Genomic DNA, 18,416 nt, shown 5'->3' on the forward strand with positions numbered 1-18,416 from the left:
CCTCGGTAGCACTGCGAGGCCAGGAGCTGCCGCCTGTGCGCCAGGGTGAGGCTCGGCTGGGACTCCACTCCACTCCATCCCCCCGGCCCCCGCCCCTCTCTTCCCTGGTCTCGAGAACCTGGATCTGCCTGTATATGCCCCCGCCCAGTGCACACTGCTCAGTGCAGGTTCGCTGCCTGCCAGCACGTCTGCTTGTGCACCTAGCGCCACAACGCGCCACCTGTGCGCTGGTACCGGTGCCACCTGCCTCTCCCGCTCAGGATCTTAGTCGGGGAGGGGGAATTGGTGGAGGGTGGGGGAGGAGCGGCGGAAAGGCACGAGATCACCGCTGCGGCACAGCTAACGTCTCCAAGGAAAGTAGCAAGCGGGCACCCAAGGAAGCGTGGACGCCATCTGCCCAGGTGGGTAACCCCTCAGGGTCATTTGATGTACCTAAGTGGGTGGTGCACAGAGCAGCTTCGCGTGCCCGCTGGGTAGTGCACGGGCGGCGTGCACATCCAAGTGAGTGAGGCGCAGTGTGATTTTCACGTCTAGCTGGTGAGCGCGCAGTCTTACGTGCACGCGCAGATGGGTAGCGCGCAGGGTGATGTGCACGCCCTGGTGGGTAGCGCGTACTTTGATTCGCAACTCTATGTGGGTAGCGCGCAGTGTGATGTGTACGCCCAAATGGGCAGCGCTGCATGATTTGCACGCCCACGTGGGTAGCGCGCGGTGTGATTCTGCACACCCAGTTTGGTAAGTGCAGAATGACTAGTGTGCACGCCTAGGTGGGTAATGAGTGGAGAGATGTGCACTCCATAGTGGGAAGCGAGCTGTGTAATCTGCAAGCCCAGGTGGAAAGCGTGCAGTGTGATACACACTCCTGGTGGGAAGCGCACAGTGCAACGTGCACGTCAAATGGTTAGCCCAGTTTTATCATTATTTTTGCCTCGTTGAGTAGTGCGTAAAGACGCTTGGTAAGGAAGGGGAGGCGCATTGCCGCTGTTCACCTAGATGAGAAGCGTGGTTGTATCCACACAGGAGACTAGCGCCAAAAGTTGTTTTCTTTGCACTAGTGGATGGAGCGCACGGTAGTATTTTGCACCAGTTGGCGCTGCGTCGGTCTGTCTAACCGAGAGGAAAGCTCACAGGTAATTTGGACCGGCCGCTGGGCTGCGCATCGCGTCTTCAACTTTCCCGCGCTGTTGCCACCCGCGTCGTATCCACAAGGACCATCCGCTGGGGCGGCAGCGGGTCTTGTGGTTACACCAATAAAGGAATACTCTGTATTGGTTTGCGTCAGACGTAGGCGAACAGAAGACCCCCAAAGCGGCGCCTGCGAGCCCGTAGCGGGAGAAAAGACACATAACATAACATGAAAGAAGGGTGTGTGAAGCAGCAGGCAGTTCGGGAAACATCCGAAAGACACTGTCGCCTCAGCATCATCTCTGCGGCGCGTGCACAGAGCGAGCTATGAGTGTCGGATGGCGCCTAGTCAGGGGTATTAGGCGCTATTATAAATGCAGTTACGTGTGTGTATAGAGAGGGCAACGTGTGTTTGGTGTGGGTAGTTTAAATGTGGTTGGCACCTTGTGTGTCTATAGCGCGTGGTATGCATATGTGGTGTGCGTAAAACGATTTGTGCGCGATCGCGTTGTATTTCGTGGCCCCTTCATCTACATGTGAATAGAGTGTGGTGTTCTGTGGGGTGACGCTTTTGTGTTTAAATGGTACTAAGTGAGAATACGTGCTTGTATTTGGGTCACGTGCGCGTGTCTTTATGTGGTGTGGGATGCCTATGCTATGCGTATGTTTGTATACAGGATGGGACGTGTGTGTTTGGCGTGATGTGTATGGCGAGTTCTTTGCGTCCAGTTCAGCTTCTGAAGTGTGTGCCAGTGCGCAGAGTGTGCTGTTGTGTGTTCACATGAACATACAGAGTGCACATAGGCAACTGCACGCATAAATAGATAGGCAGAGTGCCCGACTCGCCGGTGCACTCCGCCTTTGCGAGAGTGCACAGGGAGGCTGTGCGCGTGCAGCTGCTGGTGCAGCGCGTGCTTTCAGACGTGCCGGGTGGTGCGCGTCTATGTGATGGATTCTACTTGTTTGTGTGTGTGTACACCTGGTGCTGAGTGTTTCTGGTAGGCAGTGTATTATTGTGCATACATAGCTGGTGTTCAATGTACCAGTGCACAGTGTGCGTGTAGCTCTCTGTTTACTTTTCACAGCTGTCACCTCAAGGTTGTTGCCCAATCAAACAATCATATAATTTGTAAAGCGCACTACATACCCGCAAGGGTTTCAAGGCGCTGAGGGGTGCATCGCTCCAAGGAAGACATTAAAGTGTTTGAGACTGAGGGGGTTGTGTATTGCATATGTGCATCAGCACAGTATAGTACACGGGCTTATCACAATAAAGGGGTGAGCCGACACTCAATAGCACGCGAGAATGCACTTTTCACGTTTGCGCGCACCGTAAACTGGCATCGCCTCTAGGCGCTTGAGCATTACTGCTGTCAAAGAGGAGGGGGGGAGGGTTCGAGAGTGCCGAAACAGAACGTCTCCTGTCGGGTGCAAGCTCGTCCATGCGGCCTTACTCCAGTCCTCAACCAGTGTGCCCCTGTGCCCTCGCTCCTCACCCCGTCTGCCCACCTACTACCACAGCCCCTCCCTCCGTCGGCCCGTCTCTCATAGCTCCTCGTCCAGTCGATGTACCTCCGTCCTCGTGCATCACGCACCTCTCCTAGTCTGGGCATGCGCAACAGCTCTTCACCCAACCTGAGTGCCCAGCTGTTCCTCCAGTCTGGCCGCCCAGCTCCTGCTCTGGTCTGCCCGCGTTCCACAGCTCCTCTTCCAACCTCGGTGCCCCGAAATCTTAGCTAAGTGTCCACGTGTCACAGCTCCTCACCCAGCCTGTCTGTGTGCCATCGCTTCTAATCCAGCCTGTCCGTGTGCTGTAGCTCCTCATCCAACATCAGTCCCCCTTCTTTTTCCCCTGCCATCTTAGCTAAGTGTCCACGTGCCTATCCAATCTGTCCACGTGCCCTCGCTCCTAATCCAGCCTGTCCGTGTACTCCAGCTCCACCTCCAGCCTGTCCGTGTACCCCAGCTCCTCACACAGCCGGTCCGTGTACCCCAGCTCCACCTCCTGTGTGTCCGTGTACCCCAGCTCGACCACTAGCCTGTCTGGGTACCCCAGCTCCTCACCCAGCCTCACCCAGCCTGTCCATGTATCCAAGCTCCACCCCCAACCTGTCCGTGTACCCCAGCTCCACCTCCAGCCTGTCTGGGTACCCAGGCTCCACCCCCAACCAGTCTGTGTACCCAAGCTCCACCCCCAACCTGTCCGTGTATTTAAGCTCCACCCCCAACCTGTCCGTGTATCCAAGCTCCACCCCCAACCTGTCCGTGTACCCCAGCTCCTCATCCAGCCTGTCTGTGTACCCCAGCTCCTCACCCAGTCTGTCTGGGTACCCAGGCTCCACCCCAACCAGTCTGTGTACCCAAGCTCCACCCCCAACCTATCCGTGTATCCAAGCTCCACCTCCAGCCTGTCCATGTATCCAAGCTCCACCCCCAGCCTGTCCGTGTACCCCAGCTCCACCTCCAGCCCAGGCCCGGCTCCAGGAATTTTTGTTTGGGTGGGCCAAGGGCGCATTTGGGTGGGCCACTGCGGGCTCAATGTGTCGCTTCTGGAGGTAGCCTACAAATAGAAAAAACTGTACTCCTGCGTGTGATAGAAGGGGATAACAGGAGCTTCAGGGCCCTCCATTATTTTCCAAATCTCTTTCTAATCGTTAACACTCTCAAAAAGTGTTTTGATCCCCATGTAAGGTCCTTTTGATGGGCAGAGGAGGTTTCTGAGGTGGGAGTATCAGGCAAGTAACACTACTCAGCCTACCTCGTTGCCAGCCTTCAGAGAGAATCTCTCTTCATTATTACCTCCATCTGACCCCAGACTCTGCAGTACACTCCCTTCCAGGCCTGATCATCAATTTTCTACAATCTCTCTACCGTGCACCTTAACTCACAGCTAACCTTGGTCCCCAGCCCCATATCAGGCACCACCTGGTTTCATTCTCCATAATCCCACTAAAACGATTTGTAAAATCACCTTCAAACTGAAAACCCTGAATATAAGAGTAAATATAATTAGCACACACTTTAAAATATGTTACACAGTGGCCCTAATGACCCAACTGCTAATTAAATAGGCAAAAACATTACAGGGTCTATTATAGCGCCGGTGCAAAAGTATTTATTGGTGTCCCACCACTGACCTCTTACTCGATAGACAACTTTACTACCACCCTCCAACAGTGCACTTCATCTCTCCTTAGCCCCTTTCAGTCATGACCTCCTCATCAGACTCCCTCCATACCTGCCTCCCACCAGTGTCCCTCATCACTCCAAAGCCCCTCCCCATGACCACCTCCTCAGACTCCCACACAAATACCCTCCACCAGTGCCCCTCATCGCTCCATAACCCCTCCCCCCATTGACCTCCTCCTGAGTCCCTCACTGCCACCCTCCACCAGTGTCCCTCATCGCTCCAAAGCACCTCCCCCATGACCTTATCGGATTCCCTCATTGCCACCCCCCTCCCAGACTCCCCCACTACCACTCTCTACCAGTGCCCATCATCACTCCAAGCAACACCCCCTCATGATCTCCTCCTCAGACTCCCTTCCTACCCCTCCACCAGTGCCCCTCATCACTCCAAAGCAACTCCCCCTTATGACCTCCTCCTCAGAATCCCTTCCTACCACCCTCCACCAGTGCCTCATCACTCCAAAGCCCCTCCCCCATGACCTCCTCTTCAGACTCCCTCACAAACAACCTCCACCAGTGCCTTCCATCTCTCCGTATCTCCACCCCTCATGATGCCCCCTCGGATTCCCTCATTGCCACCCTCCAACAGAGCCCATCATCACTCCATAGCCCCTCTCTCATATGCATTTTATTTCTTGTATAGCGCTACTCGTAGTGTAGGGTATCACAGTACTGTACATCACACACACATTATGCAGACACAATGATTCATAAAAGTATCCAAATCAGCCTATAGGGAATGTCACATAAGCTAATGAAGATTACCAGGTGTAGGAATCACATCTCATCCATGCTGCTGGGCAATATGTATTAAGAGGGTTGGGTCTGGAGAACCACAAACACAGGATTTAAAGCATACCCCAGTGGTTGGCTGTACTGATTAGAAATTATATCTGCCCAAACTCTGTATTGCAACATTAGAATAATGAAATACTGGGAAAATTCGAACTAACTAGCAATACAAAAAAAAAATCTAATTATACCATTCTGGTTTGTATACACTTCTTTGATCACACTGTCCTATGTATCAAAGGATCTCTGTGACAAAGGCAGTAACCCACTGAGCTATCCACGTTAACTACAGTTCTATTGCATTTAAATACTACAAACCAAAAAAAAACGCTCTCCAGCAAGATCAACAATCCCCAAGGTTATTTGGACATTTAGTTGTCGTGCATCCTTGCAGAACCACTCATGAATGATACCAACGATTTAAACACACGATGTAAATGAAAATGAAATAAACACGGCGTTCTAAGTATGTCTTTCTCACAGATTTAAAAAACACAATAGCCACACATTCTCTTACCTGCTCCTTACGAACTCTGTCACAGCCGGATCGGTTAAACAAACAGCTCAAGGGGTCAGGAAAACGAAACGGCAAAACAAACTCCTCTTTACCAGCAGAAAAGAATTAATTATCCACAAATCCAGTTCCAACGAAAGGCTTTGTCCCCTTCGCAGTGGCCCTAATGTACCTGCACGAGTCGGCGGGGACACAGCCCACCTGCCTAATAGGAGATGCGTGATTGGGGGTGCGAGCCCAGGCCCAATCACGCAACTCCTAAAGAAAGATAACGTTCGAAGAACGTTTTAACTTGCAGTGGCCATATTCTGCTGGCCTTGCTGACGTCACTGCCAGGGCCAAGGGTTATGTTTGGGTGGGCCAGGCCAAAGTTTGGGTGGGCCCGGCCCACCCGGCCCACCCGCTAGAACCGGGCCTGCTCCAGCCTGTCTGGGTACCCAGGCTCCACCCCCAACCAGTCTGTGTACCCAAGCTCCACCCCCAACCTATCTGTGTATCCAAGCTCCACCCCCAACCTGTTCGTGTATCCAAGCTCCACCCCACAACCTGTCCGTGTACCCCAGCTCCTCACCCAGTCTGTCTGTGTACCCCAGCTCCTCACCCAGTCTGTCTGTGTACCCCAGCTCCTCACCCAGCCTGTTAGTGTACCCCAGCTCCACCACCAGTCTGTCCGTGTATCCAAGCTCCACCCCCAACCTGTCCGTGTACCCCAGCTCCTCATCCAGCCTGTCTGTGTACCCCAGCTCCTCACCCAGCCTGTCCGTGTACCCCAGCTCCTCACCCAGCCTGTCCGTGTACCCCAGCTCCACCTCCAGTCTGTCCGTGTACCCCAGCTCCTCCCCCAGCCTGTCTGTGTACCCCAGCTCCTCACCCAGCCTGTCCGTGTACCCCAGCTCCTCGCCCAGCCTGTCCGTGTACCCCAGCTCCTCATCCAGCCTGTCTGTGTACCCCAGCTCCTCACCCAGCCTGTCCGTGTACCCCAGCTCCTCACCCAGCCTGTCCGTGTACCCCAGCTCCTCACCCAGCCTGTCCGTGTACCCCAGCTCCACCTCCAGTCTGTCCGTGTACCCCAGCTCCTCCCCCAGCCTGTCTGTGTACCCCAGTTTCTCACTCAGCCTGTCCGTGTACCCCAGCTACTCACCCAGCCTGTCCATGTACCCCAGTTCCTCACCCAGCCTGTTAGTGTACCCCAGCTCCTCATCCACTATACCCATGTGCCACAATGTTTGTGCTTCTATGCCACCCTCTCAAAACTTCGCTGTCAAGGAGTAAAAATGTGTACGATGTTAATCGCCAACAGAGGCTAACCCTGAGGGCACAGTGACGTCATCTGGTACTACCAGTAGCATCTACAGACCGATCCATGATGACAGGCAGCCCTTCCCTGTCCTTATTGAAGCCTAGCCTAGAGCACCCATAATGGATTGGGTTGCTTGTTCACAGGAAGTTATCGAGCACAGTAGAACTTAATCTGTGGTACAGAAGGCCTACTCAGGGGGTCCACGGCTGTTTTACAAAATTAAAAAATATTAAGATCAATAAAGCGTTTACAAACAAATAAACAACTTTTAAATGTTGAAAACCTTTTTTATATTATGAATTAAAGAAAAACATTTCAATATTGTAGCATTTTTTGGTGCATGCTAGTTTCTATACTTTTGTCTATTGTTTATAGCTTCAAATCATAGAAATTGCTTTTGCAAGGGGTCCCCGGCTTCCAATAATGAGTCAGTGGGGATCCCCCAATTCAAGTAATGATTCGGTGGTGGTCCACAGAAGTCAAACGTTTAAGAACTGCTGTTCTAGCATCCCCAGCCAACTGTGGTGTGATCGAGTGCTGCTCTGGATACGTAATATTGAGAGCTGTTACATCATCAAAGTCCACTCTCGTTCCGTAGAACTTAACACAATGATGTCATAAGGTGGCGACAGGCTAGGTAGCGGAGGCCATTGTGATGTGACCAGACCCTTTTAGAGTTCTGCAGCTGAAGGCTAATTGAGGTAATGTTGCACAACTAGGGAAACGTGATGGCACCAGATCCTGGTAGGGCTTTAAAACAGAGAACTTTGTGATTCCTGCAGGAACTTGGTACCAAGAGCCCCGTGCCATGGGTGAAATGTCCTACCAACACTTCCTTAACCCCTTTGCTGCGGCGGCTATTCTGCCGCAGCGCTAAGGGGGGGGGGGGGGGTCGCGCGGCGGTCCCATGCTTCTGACGGAACCGCTCCGTCACGGCTGAGCTGTGCTTGTGGCGGAACGGTTCCGCCACGAACCCGCCCGCCCATTAATTAGTCAGCGCAGGCGTGGAATTCGCGCAGCTCAGGCACGGCGAGCGGGCCGTGACGGAACTGTTCCGTCACAAGCACAGCTCACCCGTGGCTTGTGACGGAGCGGTTCCGTCACAAGCATGCAACGGGTTAAACAACAAAGCTCTGCATTGCTCAAAGTGTGAGATATTACATTATGATCGAATTGGGGGTAGCGAGCATGGCCCTTGTGGTACCAGTGACCCCCCCAGCCTTGTTCTGAATCTTTTTAAGGTGGGTGAGTTTGGAGTCCAGAAGGGCCACAGTAATGTTTGAGGGATGTCCAAGAGTCTTCTGCAGTTGGAAGAAGTGCCACCTGTTTCTGAGATTGACATGCAAGCTCAGAATGAGGTAGCTGATGCTCACTGAGCCACACAGATGATGTTACGGAGAGTGACAGCTGGCCACAACACTTTTCGACATAAGCGTTCAACTATGTTCCTCTTCCTCTCTCTGATACCCTTGTGGTGGCAACACCGAAGGTGCACCAGGTCTTTCACAATACCCACATACGTTCTCTAATGTGCCTCAGCCCCCTGATACAGCTTATTCGTGACAATGCACCCTATTCCTTTGACAGCTTTATTTTGTGAAAATCAATTCCAGCTATCATTATGCCATTTTGAGGAGAATTCATGCTGAGTCATAAAGACACCATTTATGGAACTTTGTATCCCAGTCGGATTGTCTCCCGGGGGGATTATTGTAGTGAACGGTGCTCCTGGTAGCAGATTATAAACCTTAATTTTTTTAAGGCAAATCGATTAGGTCACATTACAATGCAAACTTTTACAATGCATGCCTTTACAACACAGTTTTTCATTGCAACATCCATTACAACGCATGATTTTACAACACATGCCATCACAACGCATTTTTAGAAACTACATTTATAACGCATTCCATTACAATGCATATTATTACAACACAAAACAACCTAGGCAACTAATGTTTTAAGACATACAACAATATAATATATAAGGACAATTGGCTACAGCTTATTACAAAAATACTTATTTTATTATTAGTTTTAGACATTTAGAAAAATCAATGACACAAATGTAATTAAAAATGACAAATGAACAAAATTGGAATCATATATCATACATTATCAATTGAAATCATACATTCAAAACATTTTATAGAAACAAAGGTTAAAAAGATTAAAAATCTAAGTGGCAGAATGGGTCTCTACGCGCGTTTCGGCGAACCAGCGCCTTCTTCTGGAGTAGCCACATAAACTGAGAATAGTGACAATACAGCTAAAGTTGATAACGTTTCAATTTGTTACCCGAATATTCCCTTTGTTGATTGAATGTTACAGGCGCTGATTAGATGAAGCCTATCGGTATAGTTCCCGCCAACCGGAGACTTGTAGCAAGCTGGTTATATAGCTTTGGTCAATTGAGTCTTCTTTTTTTATATTCGAAAATCCATATATCAGATTATCTTTGGTTATATATTGTTACTGTAGGATTAAGGAAGGTTCTCCAAGGATCATGGGTGATAAATATGAGGCGATTGTTTTAAAAGATCTCCCTGCCCGAAAATCAAGCCTACAATCGAGTCGCCTTCCCTGACGTCCCGCCGCCGGACATACGGAGCTCTGCCGAATATTTTCGGGCAGGGAGATCTTTTAAAACAATCGCCTCATATTTATCACCCATGATCCTTGGAGAACCTTCCTTAATCCTACAGTAACAATATATAACCAAAGATAATCTGATATATGGATTTTCGAATATAAAAAAAGAAGACTCAATTGACCAAAGCTATATAACCAGCTTGCTACAAGTCTCCGGTTGGCGGGAACTATACTGATAGGCTTCATCTAATCAGCGCCTGTAACATTCAATCAACAAAGGGAATATTCGGGCAACAAATTGAAACGTTATCAACTTTAGCTGTATTGTCACTATTCTCAGTTTATGTGGCTACTCCAGAAGAAGGCGCTGGTTCGCCGAAACGCGCGTAGAGACCCATTCTGCCACTTAGATTTTTAATCTTTTTAACCTTTGTTTCTATAAAATGTTTTGAATGTATGATTTCAATTGATAATGTATGATATATGATTCCAATTTTGTTCATTTGTCATTTTTAATTACATTTGTGTCATTGATTTTTCTAAATGTCTAAAACTAATAATAAAATAAGTATTTTTGTAATAAGCTGTAGCCAATTGTCCTTATATATTATATTGTTGTATGTCTTAAAACATTAGTTGCCTAGGTTGTTTTTTGTCGAAAGCTTTGTTTTCCCTGACCTAGGAACCATCGTATCCACACTTTCAGGGGGTCCTTGTTAAATACACGTCGTTATTATTACAACACATTCAATTACAACGCATATTAATTTTAGGGCAACTGTAGTGTAAGTGTTGGATAGTGTAGGAGTAAAAATTACTATTCCCACTCCAGTGAGTGCATCAGTAGGGTAAGTGGTGGATGGTGTAGGGGTAAAAATTACTATTCCCACTCCAGTGAGTGCATCAGTAGGGTAAGTGGTGGATGGTGTAGGGGTAAAAATTACTATTTTCCATTACTTACCTTATAATGAGTTGTAATTGCATGCGTTGTAGTGGCATGCGCTGTAATGGCATGCGTTGTTGTGACATGCGTTGTAATGGCTGCATTGTAATGGCATGCGATGTAAAGGATGTTGCGTTGTAATGACTACGTGGTAAAGGTAGTGCGTTGTAATGACTGCGTTGTAATGGTTGTTTCCCACTAAATCACACCATCACTTAAAAGATTACCTCAGTGATCTGGTCAAATCTGATAACCAACACAACTCTTAGGCCCTAAGTCCTGTTAGAGCTGGGGATTCAACTGAGGCAATGATCACAACTATTATGTTTTTGAGAGCAGGAGAACGGAGTGTTGAGGTCATCGTTTCTCCATCAGTTTTCTCCTTGCTCATCTGACATCACATGTTTCAAAATCCATCTGGGATATCTTCTCGCAATCCCCTACCTTACTTTTAAACCATAACAAGTTCTCAGAGTTATTACTGTCTTACCTGTTTTTAGACATGTCCATGTTAGACATTCTCCCAAATCACACTGTTACATGAAACCTACTCAGCTCCCACAGGTCAATAGAGCTAGTTTGGGCCTTTTTTATCTGTGTTTGCCGTGTTGTTTACGTGAAGAACTAGCTGACCTAACAGAGCCTTCTGAAACATGTCACACAGTAACAAATTTACCTAGTCCTTACTGCTTTGGACTTTCTTCAGATAAGCCAGCGGGAGAACCTCTCTAAAGTGCCATTACCTTCCTACTCATGAATTATCATGGTCCTTTTACACGTCAATTGATTTTTATGTGGTCTTTGATATATAGTTTCAAAAGGACCTGTTGGTTGAAATACATAGGCTCCTGTTCGTTAATGAACAACCAGTTGTCTTCAATAAACTCTCTCTTACCCCATTCCTAATTTATCCTATTAAAAAGCTCTGAACATCCTCACACCCTTTGTTTCTGGACCACATGTGCTTAGAGACCCAGGAACTTGACTGCTACCTTTTAATAAAGTTTTTCATCAAAGATCAGAACTCTGCATCTTTTACACCATTAACTCTATTCAGAAACCCATTTTCAGGCCCCGCAGTACACACATAAGATTGTGGGTATGGGGCCTATCTATTATGGCACCTGCTTGCACTTGTAAACAACAGTCCTTCTATGTCCATCAATCTCTTTAGCCAGTGTTCCATGTGCCTATCCAGTTTGTCCATTTGCAAAGCTCCTCATCCAGTCTGCTTATATTCCACCGCCACTCATCACATGTTGATGCCCAGGTCCTCTTCCATTCTGCCCTCCTCCATCAACATTATATCCAACAGGCAATAGGGCCTTGTGGGTTATGTGGGATTTCCCATTTGTATAGAGTAATATCCTTGAGCCATTTTATCAGTTTCTGAAATTGTGAACTCTCCATGCAAGATCAAGCACCTGGGTGACCCCGGTTGATTGTGTGCGGGGGCACCTTAACCGTAGGCAAGAGTAGGCCTCAGCATGTAGGACATTATATTCCCTCTCCCTGTCTCTGTTTGAAATGGAGGACACGTTGGTCCTTTTGTTTGATGCTTAACTTTATTTTTTTAGACTTTATCAGATGGATCCAAGCCTCTGCCTTGGATTACAGACTCCACCTGCACAGTTTAAAGATTGGATGGTAATGCACTACTCATTTTCAACCACCACATTAGCAATTGATAACAAATTATCCATGAAAAACCATGTCAATATTGTGCTAGGCACTTGTTACGGGCTTTTGAGGAAGCTGCGTAACATTTTTAAATGGCTACCCATTGAAGCCAGAAAGCCACTGATCGAAGGCCTAATTGTAAGCCACATGGACTATGGGAATGCCATATTGGCCTTCCTTAATGAAGATCTTTTCTCCAAATTGCAAGTTTGGCAAAATACCGCGGCTAGATTGATCTTAAATCTTCCACCTAGATCTCCCTCCTCCCCAAGCCTTTGGTCCCTCTATTGGCTTCCAGTTAGGAAAATAACTCATTTTAAAATCTTATGCCTCACTCATAAAAGTATATATGGTACCAGTCCTGGCTATTTAATGAAACAAATTAAAAAATATAATCCTAACTGAACATTAAGATCTACTTCAAAATCCCTGCTCACGCCTCTTCGCTTCCGTATGTCACGTAGTAGAGGTTGCTTCTTTTTTTTTTTTTGCTCCCCATCTCTGGAACAAGTTACCATCCCATATTCTATCCATGGCGGACCTCCAGCGTTTTCATAAAGAACTGAAAACATGGCTGTTTGATCAATAATTATGTAAATCAGGATCGGCCCCCGGGCTGCTGGAGCCTCTGCAAGCACCATGAGAACTAGCAGTGATTTGTGCGCTATATAAGAGTCTCTGACTTGACTTGACTTGACATTTACGTCTTGAGATTCATCCAGTGCAGTAAAGGAATGATCACAAATATATCAGTAATTGTGAAATACCACTCCAAACCACATTTAAAGCCTTGGCTATGTTTGCCCTTAGAGGCCCTTGTGTGTCTGCTTTTGCACAGCTGCCCTATGCTGAAACCCAACACTTACCATGTTATGCTTCATACTAAGGAGTGCCTAGGGGCACAAAGGTGTATTTTTCACCTGTTTAGGGATTTCTGGCACTGTCAAAGCATGAAGCGGCTAACCAGGATCAGCATTAGGACTCTGAAGATGTTGACCTCACTAGCTGTAGATCACAACTCCCAGCCACAAGGACTTCTTTAAATATTTGGGGGATCTGGCTCAAACATTTTTTGGGGGCCCCTGCTCGGGACAATTTTGAATTCATGAACCAATTTCAGCTCTTTCAGGCCCTCTCTCTCCAAGTCACTGAAAGCACACAGGCACACTCCTCCAAATTCTGAATATGTTTACATCTAATATTCAGGGATAGTGATTTGTGTTTTCAATGTTGTAACACAGCAGCAGCTCGCTAATATTACTGGAAATAATCTCTGTGACACCCTCCCATTTCTCATATGTGAGGTACTGTTTTGACCTAAAATAAACTTCTTGAATGGATGCTGCCTGAAAAATAAACACAACATTTCTCTGCAAAGTATCTGTAACAGACTCAAACACATCATCCACATTAAAAATAAATGAAAGCAAAACAATATTTTAAACAATCTGTTTAAGAATTATTCAATGTCATCAGGGCAATACTCTGCAGAACAGAGCTGCCTGTACATGGGGGTCCCCCCGAAAGGCTGGGGCCCTGGGTCAGAGCCCACTTTGCCCATGCCTTAAAACGTCTGTGCCCAGTCAGCCTTGCCAAACTAGTCAGCTCCTCACAGAAATGACAATCTGCAGGCTTTCAGGGCCTACATAAATAGGCGCATTGGATGCTGCAAGGCACATGTTTCCTTACTCTGCCCATATGATGAAACTTGTCACCTCATCATACATTTAAAGTGCAAGATCTGCACTTTATGCAGGCCAAATGTTCTACATCATCTGAGTAGATTCACGTATTCATCCCTTGCTAATGGTTTCCAGGGGGTTGGCTGCTTGTTGGGAGTTGGGTGTAGGGTGCAAGGCCGAAGGTCGAAGGTTGCACATGGTGTTGGGTTGGGGTCCTGCAGCTAACCCCATGCCATGTGGTCACTATTGTATAGTTGTAGTAAGGTCAGTTAGGATTTTCAGTTTTGGTTTCACTAATTAATGACTTTGGTGCAGTTTAATGAATCTGCATGAAGCTTCTCAAAAAGTTCATCCACCTCAGGTCCTTCCTAAAAAGGATCAGGGTAATCCGTTAAGCGGGGACCTAGAAAAATGGAGGGCCCATGAATGTTGATTTCCCATCTTAATTCCCAATGGAAATGTTGATGTCTGATACATAGAAAAACAGCGGATCATATTTTCTCACCAAATTTGACAGAAAGTTAGAACTTTCACCCGAAAGATGGTTTCCATTATTCATAAACCTGTTCAGTCATTTTTGAGAGTTGTCCATTTAAAGAGGCGTTTGGGGTGAGTTTGAAGGGATTAAAAAGTTAGGCAAATGTGGGCATTTTTGTTGCATGGTACTGAAATAAAAAAAATAGAGCCCTCTGATTGGCAGTGGGAACATTAATTGCCGTCTGTCATTTTAGTACCCAGGGGCACGGACAGGTTTCGCAGCACAGAGCAATCTAATTGGCTATCCACAGCTCGGAAGAAAATGTTGCACCATCCAATACAGGACTTGGGACCCCACGAAAGGCCAAAATTTAAAAAAGCACAATGTGTGCCTCAGATACCAAGGATTCTTGTGAGACTCAGCAGGGCCCAGGGAGGTACTACGGAACGCTTTTTGATACTCCTGTGGAAGTCACCGTTCAAGCTTCATGCCACAGTGTAGCAGTACAGTGTAAGCTTTCATGGATGGAAATTGTATTGTACAGCAGTACCGTACCGAAGGGGTATCCACGGGTATGGACACAAGGCCTGGCCAAAAGCCGTGACCTGCACCCAAACCTCTTCTGTTCATGGGCTTCAGTCCTGTGCAGCGTGGACGAGGAGGGGTTGGTTGAATGAGTGGAAGGGGGCATAGAGCCCATCAGAGGCTTCTGTGCATGGCTGCAGACCATGTGCATTGGGGGTAAGGCTACCTGTGGCAGGATTAGCCATCTACGGGGGTTGAGTACATGGCCTGACCAAAAGCTAGGCTCTGTGGTCAACCCCCCCCTGCACACATGCACTGAAGGGGTTGGCCTTCCATGAAGGGGGTGGGTGCAGGGTCTGGCTCCAGGCCAGGGCACTTGTCCAATTGGAGCTGTGCACTGCTAATGGCCTTGTACAGTGAAGGTTGGCCGCCATTTGCAGGGCTGAGTGCAGGACCTTGCTGGAGACTGGAAGTAGGCCGCTCATGGTGGGGTTGGCCCCTGTATGGCGTTGGGAAAATAGCTTGGATGGAGTCCAAGCTCTGTGGCCAAACCCCAGCTGCACACAACTAAAGGTCATGCACAGTGGGGGGTGGCCATCCGCAGTGGGGTTGTGTGCAGGTCCTGCAGCCAACCACTCACTGCCCATTCCGAAGTCCGTGCACAGCTGGGGAGTTGGCTGAACATAATTAAAAAGCACAGATATTCACAGAAAAAGGTTAAAGTGGGGCTATTGTTAAGTATGGTAATAAGATCTTCTATTACGTTAAAACAACAGAATCCCACTAACAAAAGAAAGATTATAATGACATTATAGCTAGGTAATGAAATAAGATAAAAAATGATATTTCAAAAACTCAATGAAATTCACCAGTTATAGTTAACTAAACTAATTTTAGATTACACCTCACCATGATTGCTTATGACCTCGATATTACATTACTCATGATGTCTTCAATGACATCCCTAATTACATAATTGATAACATCACTGATGATATCTTAAATGAAAACATTGATGAGATTATTTATTACACTATACAATCATTGTGATACCATCCTATAGGGTTTGTGGAGTAATTCAGCACTAAAACTTGTGGAGAAATTTCTGTCCACCTTAATGAGATTACCCTCCTAATGACTTCACATGACCCACAATTTTGAGTCAATAGTTGGACAGGTAGAAGATACCTTATTTCACTCCCTAAGGACAACTCTCCATAGTTTAGTAAAATACACTACACACATTCCTGAGGTGTGCACAATGGTATTAAACCTAGGACACATCCTTACAACACCAGTGTGAAAGAAACCTCCTCAAAATGAGTCATCCCTTCATTCTACAATATTCAATAATCTGCAATGCCTCAAAATCTAAGTCGAAGTTCTGGAAATAATCATCCACACCTTGTAAATCTCCTTAATACATAGAATTCCTCTATACCACAATATTACAACTTTTTAACATGTGCATTTGCCCAGATAGCCAATGGTGGTTAATCTATTGTCAACAGAACATTTTGCCTTTCTCACAGATTTTTGGAATAGTCTTTGATTTTAAGCTTCAACCTATTTGCAAACCTACTTTGGCAACCCACATCATATGCATTCATCTTTTACCTTTTTTAACATGGAGTAATAATTTTACCCCAAACTTTAGTGATTTGTCAACCATGCACCATATAATTTTCAATAAGTACAATTTAACTTGCCTCAGAGGCATACCCGACTTCTATGCAAGGACCCGCATGTGTACTCAGTAGCTCTCTGCTTGATATGACTATGGTATTATCAGTAATTTAATTTGAGATGTCATCAGTGATGTCATCAATGATAGCAGGTCATTATTGATGTAATATGTGACGCCATTAGCAATGCATGGTGTGGGCCAATGCTTTCTTTGTTAATATTAAGTGCCAAGTGCTTAGAAGCCCAATGTCGGCATTATCGAATGACAGGGTGCCAAATCCTGAAGATGCCTAGTTTTGATCCCATCTCATGCCTCTTTAATCTTTTACTATGTCTTAAGGCCACTCTTACAATTTCTTTTTCATCCCTGCTTTCTCCCCTTATAACTGTATCTATGTCTTTCTCTTCTTCCTTCTTTTGTGTTTTTCTTGCTCTTGATCAAAGTTGTTTGAGGAAAAATAAGAGTTGGTCCTCAAAAACGAGTGCCAGTGGGCCCCACATGCAAACACCAGCTCAAATTAAGTACTGGTGTGGCTACAGGTTATAGTTCGCTCAGTAGAGTATATAACTGGTGAATTTCAGTGTTTTTTGTTTGTTTTTTAAACATTATTTTTTTTATATAGATATACTTATCCAACTGTATATAAATCTTATATATATATATATATATATATATATATATATACTATCTCTATCTCCATGTGGTGCCTGCCACTAGGTGTAGGCGTGTTAAAGGTGCCCCCCCAGGCCCCATAGCGGAGGACCAGTAGAGAAGGGGGCCCTACTAGGATCTCCCAAAGTAATTTTCCAACTGCCTTGTTATGGAAGGTGAACCGCCATGAAAGGGCAGGCGGAAAGGAGCATTGTGATCCCTACGGTGGTGTCCCTATTGTAGGGATTATTGACTCTCCACCGGTCAGGTGGGCTCCTTAAGCCTCCTTGAGCCCGTCGGAAAGCAGCGGACTGTCCCTCCGCTGGGTGCCCCCCACCGCACGCATTGTAATGCATCGGTGGGACCACAGCAACAGATGGAGATCGGACCGCATCCAACGAGCAATCAAATGTGGTCCAACTGCTATCAGAATCACCCGCTTAGTGTTTGCTTGGGGAAGCTTTAAAATTAATCTCACCAAGCAAGAGCAAACACAGGTTTCCCTTCCTGCACCAGTGTGGGCAGGGAAAGTCCTATGTCCCAGGGGTGGGCACCTCAGGTCATAGCTCGAGCCGGCCCCTGGGGATTGCACCCCCTGGAATATCATAGCTTCCTGGAGGGGTGCCAAATAGCCCCCTCCCTTTTGTCAGCATGGCTGGGCCCCAGGGGATGGGGTCACCAGGGCCAAATATTGCCAGAGGAGGGGTGGCCACGCACCCCCCGACAATTTTCAAGTTTGTTCAGGCTCCGGGGGATGTGGTCCGAGGGCTGAAATCAATGTAGGGGGTGAGCCACATGTGCTGCTCTCCCTCTAATATATATTAACTTTTCCCCCGAACCTGACCCACCCGGGGAACAAAAAAAGTAAATGTGATAGTAACCACATGTACTTTTAAAAAAGTTTTGTCCCACAGATCCTCTGTGAATATGCGGGAAAATGAAAAAAAAATAATTTTGGCCCCGGTGGGACCCCACCACCAAATCTAAGGGATCATGGTATTCTTATCCTACCACTGTGCCTTTTAAAAAAAAATTATCCTGGTGGAAGTATTGGCAGCCAATTAAATCTCACCATGAGGTCTGTCGGATCCAAAGAGGATTTGCATTTCTAGATACTGATAAATATTTTTTCTCCAAAACTACTAAACAGATTTACACTACATTACACAGAGATCTTTCTAGATCAAGATCTAGCTTTCTGCCAAGTTTGGTGTAATTCGATTTAACGATTGATTTGGGCTGTAGTAATGTATAAAAT

General features: G+C 46.8%; 1 protein-coding gene across 1 annotated transcript in view; it reads left to right on the forward strand.

The window, feature by feature from the left end:
• Positions 1–279: 279 nt before the first annotated feature.
• Positions 280–18,416, forward strand: part of OPRL1 (opioid related nociceptin receptor 1) — a 201,900-nt gene continuing 183,763 nt past the window's right edge. The window contains exon 1 of the mRNA XM_086929064.1: positions 280–401. The gene's annotated coding sequence lies outside the window, so the exon portion shown is untranslated. The remainder of the gene's footprint in view (positions 402–18,416) is intronic.

Source organism: Lissotriton vulgaris, chromosome 7 (genome assembly GCF_964263255.1).
Source record: "Lissotriton vulgaris chromosome 7, aLisVul1.2, whole genome shotgun sequence".
NCBI lineage: Eukaryota > Metazoa > Chordata > Amphibia > Caudata > Salamandridae > Lissotriton > Lissotriton vulgaris.